Source organism: Amblyraja radiata, chromosome 2 (genome assembly GCF_010909765.2).
Source record: "Amblyraja radiata isolate CabotCenter1 chromosome 2, sAmbRad1.1.pri, whole genome shotgun sequence".
NCBI classification, from domain to species: Eukaryota; Metazoa; Chordata; class Chondrichthyes; order Rajiformes; family Rajidae; genus Amblyraja; species Amblyraja radiata.
Genome location: NC_045957.1, coordinates 95,993,707 through 96,003,906, shown reverse-complemented (window position 1 = coordinate 96,003,906; position 10,200 = coordinate 95,993,707). Strand labels below are relative to the sequence as shown.

Genomic DNA, 10,200 nt, shown 5'->3' with positions numbered 1-10,200 from the left:
TCTTATTTAATGTCCCTTGTATCGTCTGAAATAAAGTTCATCATTGGATCAGAAGAAATATAATTGTGTGTGTTATATGATTATATACATTATATCACATTCATGTATGTGTGTTTATAAACATTTTATTCTTTGACAAGAAGTTAACAGAATTATGAACTAACAGAATTATGAATCTAACCCTATATCACACACAACAACTTCCCCCGAAATGTCAATCACCCTGCGAGTCGGGTAGGTTCCGGTTACTACAAAATCAACTCAAACACTGCTTGTGAGCCATTTAAAATAAATGATTTAAAAAACATTAAAAAAGACAATTACCAGAGTCAAATTTTATTCTTGACAAGAAGTATGAACTGACAGAATTATGAATCTAACCCTATATCACACACACAAACTGTTGCCCCGTAACATTGATTACACTGCGAGTCGGGTTGGGTCAGGTAGGCTCCGGTTACTAAAATGGGCGGGGGGAAATGCCCAGGATCCCCTCCGTAGCGTACTACACGTCAGCCCATTGTATTTCGCAGGAGTGGCCTATCTTGCTCTGCTCTAAGATCTTTGGACAAAATGCTGGAGAAACTCAGCGGGTGAGGCAGCATCTATGGAGCGAAGGAAATAGGCGACGTCGAAACCCTTCTTCAGACTTATGGTTTTCAGGCTCCTCTATCTTCTCGTTATATTGCGTTGCTATTCCTATCGCAGCATCTATGGCAGGAATGGGGAGACGATGTTTTGAGTAGGGATCCTGCTCGACTAGTCCTGAAAGATTAGAGTGGAGAAAGCTAATAAAGAGAGGTGAAGGGAAGAGGTGGGGCAAAAACAAGCAGGTTTTTCCACCTCTCGCCTGCTAGTTTTTTGCTCCACCCTTTCCCCATCACCTCCCTTTACCAACTTTCCTCATTCTATTCTACCAGTCTGAAGGAAGAACACGACCTTTGTCTCTCCATTCCTTCCACAGATGCTTCCAGACCCACTGAGTTCTCCAGCATTCTGCGTTTGCCCAGATCCCCGCAACTACGGTTCCTCGTTTCCTCTCCTTTACTTGTTGCACATGTGAGTGGATGTTTAAAAAGTTAATCCCTGTTGGAGGCTGCGGAGTAGCGGGCGGGCTGGCTCCCATTACTCGGACCAGCTCCAGTAGACACAGATGGTGTAAGCACTTGGACCGGTCGAGGTAGGCGAACAGGGGAGCCGCGCTTGTCATGAGAGGCCAGGCAATCGTTTATTCCAATGTCTGAGGATTGACTCGCGTAGACAGGGGCTGCTGAAGGAATCACTTGCCTGGGAGCAATAGCGGCGTGGACCCAGACATATTCATTAAAGGGAAATGAGGACGGTTGGAAGTTTTATGCGGTTAAGGGGGGCTGGCTGGACAAAAGAGAAACTAGACAGGAAAAGGTGTTTAGACGGCGCGGCTGTCTTTCCCTGGCAGTCACATATAATTTTACAACCAGATAATCAGTCAATTGTTAGAAATCCAGGAAAATGTATTCGATGGAAATAAAGTGAACTGCGGCGTTAGAGCAGGACAACAACCCAAATACCACCGACCTTGGTTGTGTGGCAATTAAATTATTTCAATTTCAATAAGATCCTAGTGGAAGTCGCAATCTAATGCACACGATTTTTGATATATATTGCCCCTCTCTCAGTCCCTCCCCCACCCGTCGCACTAGCTTCCCGTTTTCAACCTAACAGCTAACAAGTGCCTGTTTCTTTTATCACCGTAACATTTTGCATATCTTTCAATCATTGTTATTTATCTCTCTACATCATCGTCTATATCTCTCGTTTCCCTTTTCCCTAAACAGTCTGAAGAAGGGTCTCAACCCGAAACGTCACCCATTCCTTCTCTCCAGAGATGCTGCCTGTCCCGCTGAGTTCCTCCAGCATTTTGTGTCTGTCTTTTGTATTTATTCATTTTGTTTACATTTCTTCTTACGTACGAATAGAAGAAGGGTCCCGACCCGAAACGTTATCTATCCACGATCTCTAAAGGCTCTGCCTGACCCGCTGAGTCAGGGCCGGCCTTAGGAGATGCGGGGCCCAATTGGGAACAATTTTGGTGAGCCCCAGATTCCCAGCCAAGGTCTGTAGAATCATATGGTTGACGTGGCCAAAAATGACGGCCGTAGGTCGCGGCGTTCTTTCGGAAATCGCAGCACAGTGGGCCAAAAGCGGTCAAGATCAGACTTTTAGCAATATAGATTGCACACATGTAAGCCTACAAGTAACAAACAAAATGTGTAGAGCACCTCTGAAAAGTACATATTTACAATACCACTTGTTTTACTGACTGAAATGAAAAAAAGTAATTTAATTGAATAGATCCTGGAAAACCAATAACCATTGGTGAAAAAACAGTCCAGGCATTACATTTTGGGCTTCAGCCCCATCCTACCCTTTGGGCTTCTTCCTCATCCTAACTTAGTTGTGTGTGTGTGTGTGCGCGTAGTTGGCTGTGCGTTCGTTATTGTGTGCGCGTGGTGGGGGAGGGAAGGAAAGAAGGGAGGAGAGGGAGAGAAGTAGAGAAAGGAGGGAGGGAAGGAGTGAAAGAGGGATGGAACGAAGGAGAGAATGGAAAAGAGAGGAATGAGGGAGGGAAGGAGAGAAGGAGAGAAGGGATGTGGAAGGAGAGAAGGGAAGGGAGGAGGGAAGGGAGGGAGAGGGCCGGAGGCATGAGCGGATGCCGGGTCCGGGTTTGAGCTGAGCCCGATGTTTGTAAACGTTGCTCCAACCCGGCCCTCTCTGTAGGTTCACCAAAGATCATAGAGCGGATAATCTTTGCTGTTCACCGCGTCTTCCCGGGGAGAGGGGTGGAGCCGGGGCTGTTTGCGTGAAGCACGGCGACTGGAGGGGCGGGAGCGTTGCCCCGGGACCGTGAGCGAACGACCCACTTCCCCCTCTCCCCTTTTCCATTCCCCCTCATACACCCCTCCCCGTCTACCCCTTCTTCCCCCTCCACCCCTCTGCTCTCTCTCCACCTCTCTCTCCCCCTCCACCCAAAGGTAGACAAAATTGCTGGAGAAACTCAGCGGGTGCTGGCAGCATCCATGGAGCGAAGGAAATAGGCCAGGTTTCGGGCCGAAACCCTTCTTCAGACATTTCGGCCCGAAACGTTGCCTATTTCCTTGCTTCATAGATGCTGCCTCATCCGCTGAGTTTCTTCAGCAATTTTGTCTACCTTCGCTTTTCCAGCATCTGCAGTTCCTTCTTGACGTAAATCTACCCGAGCCGAGAGTCGATTACTCTGGCGCGTGGCCCAATTGGGAGCAATCTGTCCAATCGGCTTAAGGCCGGCCCTGCGCTGAGTTACACAAGCACGTTGTGTCGCTTTTTGTCAACCAGCATCTGCAATTCCTTGTGGCTAATTGTTCCTCCAGTACTTTGTGGTTTGCAGATGCAAAGACCCTGGTCGCAATCCACAATTACGGGAAAACATTCAATTTGTGTTGTGTGAAACGTTTCCGTCCTAAGCGTGGGCTTCTTAGTCGGAATTGTTTCCACAGTAAATGAGAACTTGGCTGCTTAGTGTCATTATTTATTTCCCAGACTGATGTGTGATTAAGGCACAATGTCCAGTCCAGATATTTCATCTACATCTGTCTCTCTTCCATTTCCACCCCTCCCCATCGCATTTCTGCCCATTCCTCCGTAATCTAGACTATGATTCTGCCCACCCGATTCCAACTGTCCATCACCTACATACCTCCTTATCTCCCTTTATAGACACTAAATGCTGGAATAACTCATCGGGACAGGCAGCATCTCTGAAGAGGGTGACGTTTGGGTTTCAGGTCGAGACCCTTCTTCAGACTGAAAGTTACGGGAAAGGGAAAAGAGAGATATAGGCCATGATGTAGAGAGATATAGAACAAATGAATGAGAGATATGCAAAAAAGTAACAATGATAAAGGAAACTTAGCTGTAGCTAGGTGAGAACCTGGGGTGACTTGGGTGGGGGAGAGATGGAGAGAGAGGGAATGCAGTGGTTACTTGAAGTTAGAGAAATCAATATTATACCCCTGGGCTGTAAGCTGCCCAAGCGAAATATGAGATGTTGTTCCTTCAATTTGCATTTCTCCTCACTCTGACAACGGGGGAGGCCTAGGACAGAAAGGTCAGTGTGGGAATGGGAAGGGGAATTAAAGTGTTTAGCAACCAGAAGATCAGGTAGGTCCAGGCAGACTGAGCGAAGGTGTTCAGCGAAATGATCGCCCAGTCTACGTTTGTTCTCGCCGATATATAGGAGTCCACATCTTGACATCTTAACCTATCTCCCTTGGTTCAAATTTCCAATCTCCTCCCCCATCTGGTTACATCCTTATCACCAACCATCCTCTGTGTCATTCTGTGCATGTATCTTCCCATTGCATGTTCAGTTCTAATGTAGGATATCGAACTGAAACATCCATCCCTTTGCCTCCACAGATGCTGCTTGACTTGCTAAGTTCTTCCAGCAGTTTTTTCTTTGTTATTTATTTGACTTTTGCTGTAGAAAGGGTACAAGAGGTTCCCCAGGATGCTGCCTGGATTAGGTATTAGCTTTCAGGCGAGTTTGGGAAGACTTGGATTGCTTTCTCTGGAGCATCAGAGACTGAGGAGCAACCTGATAGAATTGTTTTAAATTATAAGAGGCATAAATACATAGTCAGAAGATTTTGGATGTTCAGGGACACTTTTGGATTAGTTTAGAGATACAGTGCGGAAACAGGCCCTTCGGCCCACCGAGTCCACACCGACCAATGATCCCCACACTTTAACACTATCCAATACACACCAGGGACAATGTACATTTTTAGCAAGCCAATTAACCTACAAACCTATACGTCTTTGGAATGTAGGAGGAAACCAAAGATCTCAGAGAAAACCCACATGGTCACGGGGAGAATGTACAAGCTCCTTTCATACAGCAACCTGTAGTCAGGATCAAACTCGGGTCTCTGGCGCTGCAAGCACTGTAAGGCAGCAACTCTACTGCTGAGTCACCTTGCCACCCTCTTGTGGATGTTTAGGAACATCCTTGTTGGCTGAACAGAGGTGTTCTGCAAAGAGTTTTTTTTTCCGGGTTGAGGAGACCACATTGTGAGCACCAGATACAGTACACTAAATTGTATATGGTGGTTAACAACATTGAAGGTGGAGGAAATCATAGAGAATGGTCCACTAAATGTGGAGATTGGTGGGTGCAAGATATGAGAGGCGATATGTTTTCTTTGTGAGTGGGAGAGAAGAGGGGTAACAGTAGGTGTGGGAAATGGGACCAATGTAGTTTTATTACCAGAACTTCAGAATTTATAAGTACTGGAAATGTGATGTAATTTTGTATTTAAAGACAAAAGCAAGGACTTACAACCTGCTTCAGGTATTGGCCATTACTATTCTAACTTGCCTTCCTTTTTCATTGGGCCATTACATCCAAACAAACTGCCATTCGAGGGAGTCAATCGACTCAGCAACATTGAAGTGTTTGTAATTATTATTTGGTCCCTCTTTTGCATCAAGTGTAATGTGATCCTGTCGATTATTTAGCTTACTGCACTCTCTTAATTCAGCTGGAACCAATGTCTATTATGATGAAGGGACTAACTTTACCTATATTGCTGTGGGGTCCAGAATATCTGGTGATTAGAAAAGTTCCACTTAGAATTCAAGTGGTATAACCTCTCATTCAAAATAGTCTTTGACTTCCTTGTTAAAGAAATTATTTGGGTAACTGCAGCCATTTGTGATTTTCGGATGCTTAGTAAATCCTTTGTTCGTCTTTCATGAGATTATTGCCTCTATCGTGGACCTGGATAAATCCAGTATGCTCCCATCTCTCTCAAATATCTCCCTGCTCCAGTTGATAAGTGATTCACCTTCTGGAGCTTGAGAGGCTGCTTCTGATTATCATCAATATGTGTGCCTATACCTGGTGCCACATGGAATTGTTTTGTTGGACTGTTTTCAGGATCATTCCTTTAGGTATAAATTATCATGTAAGTAATCCCATTTGACTGAAGATTCAGTCTCTTTGGTGGATCATAATGCAAACTATGAAATCTCTGTGAAATACCCAGCACTCCCTCTCCCCACTGCCCCGGGCCGCACACTCCCTCTCCCTCTCCCCGGGCCGCACACTCCCTCTCCCCGCTGCCCCGGGCCGCACACTCCCTCTCCCCGCTGCCCCGGGCCCCACACTCCCTCTCCCCGGGCCCCACACTCCCTCTCCCCGCTGCCCCGTGCCCCACACTCCCTCTCCCCGGGCCCCACACTCCCTCTCCCCGCTGCCCCGGGCCCCACACTCCCTCTCCCCGCTGCCCCGGGCCGCGCACCTCCCTCTCCCTCTCCCCGGGCCGCTCACTCCCTCTCCCCGCTGCCCCGGGCCCCACACTCCCTCTCCCCGCTGCCCCGGGCCCCACACTCCCTCTCCCCGGGCCCCACACTTCCTCTCCCCGGGCCGCACACTCCCTCACCCTCTCCCCGGGCCCCACACTCCCTCTCCCTCTCCCCGGGCCCCACACTCCCTCTCCCCGCTGCCCCGGACCGCACACTCCCTCTCCCCGGGCCAATATTGGAATTGGTGGAGAGGTGGAATATTGCTTGGGGGGATCAGCCCTCCCGTGTGAACATGGGACCCAATGGGTCCCTCTTACTCTAGTATGTAATATAATTAGGATATGTTATGTCTTGTGCGAGGGGACGCATGCGCGGGGGGAGACTCAAGGTGGCGTCCTGGAATAAAGAAGCTTGTTAGTTTACTCCTGTCTCTGAGTGTATTTTAAGTCAGTTCCAAGCACCCAAATACACAACAGTTGGCGACGAGGATGGAATAGAGTTTGTGAACTCATCCTTTAAATACAGTGCAGGACTGTTTTGCAACATGCAGTATTGTTTAACAGTTTAAACAGTAAATACGGAGTTGTGTCGCAGTTGTTTGCGAGCTGGACATGAGAGGCCTGCAGATCCTTCTATGCAGGGGACTGTAGTTTAAAACATCAGCTGTACAAGTTGGTGAGTTTGTCTACGTGGCAAGATGTCGTCCTTCGGATTGTTACACATTTTAGACTGAGTTTTTTGTGTCGAATTCCTCAAGCTGAATAATCTTTGCACAGGTAAGTTTTAGGTGAATTGTTACACCAGAACACACAACAACACGACGAGGATAAAAGAACAGAAAAGGAAAGAAGAAGGGCTGTCAAGAAAAAAAAGTAAAAAAGAAGAGGTTGTGTTTGGAAACAAAGTGGAACGGCACCAAGCAAAAAGATTTGGCGCCAAATGGTTTTGAATTGGCGCCAAAGAAAAGAATGGTCGGAACGGGAAGCAAGAGCGCAAGGAAAACATGTGGGGCAGTAAGTAAGTGTCACCGAAGAATGCAGCCAAAAGCTGGAAGCCTAACCAGCAGGACAGCGACGGTGTCAACTTACCTGGAACGCTTTCCAGGGCCGTACAGCCACGGCAAAGGGGCAGAAGAGGCCCAGCAGCCGCCACCGACTTTGGGTGAGTTCCAGGGCCGTGTACCGTGTAGGTCACGGACAGGTCCGGTGACCGCCACCGACTTCGAACATTTTCCAGGGCTGAGTAGCCCACAGCCAGGCCCAGGAGCTGCCACCGACGTCGAGTGAGGGCTTAGCAGCGGAGGTCTGGTGAGGCCAGCAGCAAAAGTACCGGTGGGGACAGCTCGAGAGGTCGAGAAGGCACTGGAGTCCATAGGCCGACGAGCTGGACCGGTGAAATCCTTAAAAGTAAAAGCAGGACTGTTGAATGTAATGCATTGGTCACTGTTATTAATAGTAAATCTGTGTGCATAGCAGGAATATGGTTAAAATGTTCTCATTGGCTATTAACATGAAATGTTGGTTAATAGGAAAAGGACAACACATAAAACAAGGGGTAATGTATGTGGTTTAAGGACGATGAGTGGAATGAAAAATTATGTGCTAAGTTTAGATACGATTATTACAGTTATGAGGATGTAATGTAAGATGACTGTAATAATATAATTTTGCAACAGTGTGTTAATCAATTATATTTAATGTAATAGAAATGATGTTATTTGCCTCCAAGTTAAAGGGGGAGCAGTGTAATGTATATAATGTAAATGGTGTTGCCTGCCTCCAAAGTTAAAGGGGGAGCAGTGTGATGTATGTAATATAATTAGCATATAATAATAATAATATCTTTTTATTGTCATTGCACATAAGTGCAATGAGATTTGGGTATGCAGCTTGCATCCGACATCATAACTTAAGTAACTACTAAAATTTAGTTTTAGATACCCCGAGAACATGGTTTGTACAAAGAACATTACAACAGTGAAATAGTAAAAACAGACTAAAGTGCAGATGTGTCTGTGCGACGTGACCATCCGAGGGAGACAGTCCGTGGGGGTGGGGGGCACTCACCCCCACGGACTGTGCCTTTTTGACCAGCGCAGCGGTGTTGGTGGACCATGTAATAATAATAATAATAATAATAATATCTTTTATTGTCATTGCACGTCAGTGCAACGAGATTTAGTATGCAGCTCCAACCGATGAAAAAGAAAAGTAAAATAAATAAATAAGCTGTGTGTTGTGACCATCCGAGGGAGACAGTCCAGGGGGGGTGGGGGGCACTCAGCAGGGCCGGTTCAGAGCCGCTATAGCTCTGGGAATAAAGCTGTTCCTGAGTCTGGAGGTTCGGGCGTAGAAGGCCTTGTAACGTCTGCCGGAGGGAAGTAGTTCAAACAGTCCGTTACAGGGGTGTGATGAGTCTTTATGGATGCTGACGGCCTTCCTGAGGCACCGTGTGTAGTAGATGCCCTCCAAGGCTGGTAGCTGTGTCCCAATGATCCTCTGCGCTCTGTGGACGACGCGCTGAAGAGCTCTCCTCTCCGCCTCCGTGCAGCTGAGATACCACACAGAGATGCCATACGTTAATATGCTCTCTGTGGTGCAGCGGTAGAAGGTTGTCAGCAGCTGTTGGGGCAGACCAGTCTTTTTTAATGTCCTCAGGAAGAACAGTCATTGCTGTGCCTTCTTGACCAGCGCAGCGGTGTTGGTGGACCATGTGAGGTCCTCTGAAATGTGTGTGCCCAGAAACTTAAAGCTGGACACTCTCTCCACACTGTCCCCGTAAATGGAGATTGGGGCGTATTCCCCCTTCTGTGACCTCCTGAAGTCGATAATCAGCTTCTTAGTCTTGGAGGTGTTTAGTGACAAGTTGTTACGTGAGCACCAGTCCGCCAGGTTCTGCACCTCCGCTCTGTAGTTTGTTTCATCACCGTTGGTGATCAGCCCGATCACCGTTGTGTCGTCTGCAAACTTGACGATGGTGTTGGTGTCGAATGCAGGAACACAGTCGTGTGTGAAGAGGGAGTAGAGCATGGGGCTCAGTACACAGCCGGTGCTCAGGGTGATAGTGGAGGACAGGTGCGGGCCCAGTCTCACTGCCTGCGGTCGCTCCGTCAGAAAATTCAGGATCCAATCGCATATCGGCGAGCTGAGGCCTAGCTGGTGGAGTTTGCTGGTGAGCTTGGTGGGGATGACCGTATTGAAGGCAGAGCTATAGTCTATGAAGAGCATCCTCACGTACGTGCCCTGTCTTTCCAGGTGAGTCTGGACAGTGTGAAGAGCCAGAGAGATGACATCCTCTGTGGATCTATTTGCCCTGTATGCAAATTGATGAGAGTCCAGTGAGGTAGGGATGCTGGATTTAATGTGGGAGAGGACCAGCCTTTCCAAGCACTTCATTGGTATTGGAGTTAGGGCAACCGGGCGGTAGTCATTCAGGTTGGTGACTTTAGACTTTTTCGGCACCGGCACTATGGTAGCTGTCTTCAGGCACTTGGGCCAGTGTGATATCACTGTGGGGGCAGGCGGGGTGCTCTTGTAGTCAGTGATGTCCCTGACACCCTGCCACATGCTTCTGGTGTCCGCGGTATTGAAGTGGTCTTCCACCCTTTGCTTGTGGATGTCTTTGGCCTTTTTTATACCTTTGTTCAGGTTTGACCTGGCAGCACTGTAGGCAGAAGTGTCCCTGGATTTAAATGCATTGTTGCGTGCCCTTAGCAGATTCTGAACCTCCTTGTTCATCCAGGGTTACCGGTTTGGGAACATCTTTATTTGCTTGTCCACTGTGACAGTCTCCACACAGCAGTTGATGTAGGAGAGCACAGTGGATGTGTACTCCTCCAAGGCCACCTCTGTACCACTGGTAGCCTGTTGTGCA

General features: G+C 47.8%; 1 protein-coding gene across 2 annotated transcripts in view; it reads left to right on the top strand.

Annotated features, from left to right (window-relative positions):
- Positions 1-10,200, top strand: part of LOC116991784 (glycoprotein-N-acetylgalactosamine 3-beta-galactosyltransferase 1-like) — a 72,832-nt gene that overhangs the window by 43,537 nt on the left and 19,095 nt on the right. The window contains exon 1 of one of the 2 annotated variants that reach the window (XM_033050711.1): positions 894-1,059. The exons of the other annotated variant lie outside the window; for it this stretch is intronic. The gene's annotated coding sequence lies outside the window, so the exon portion shown is untranslated. Of the gene's footprint in view, positions 1-893; positions 1,060-10,200 lie in introns of those variants that run through there. 2 annotated transcript variants of the gene reach the window in all.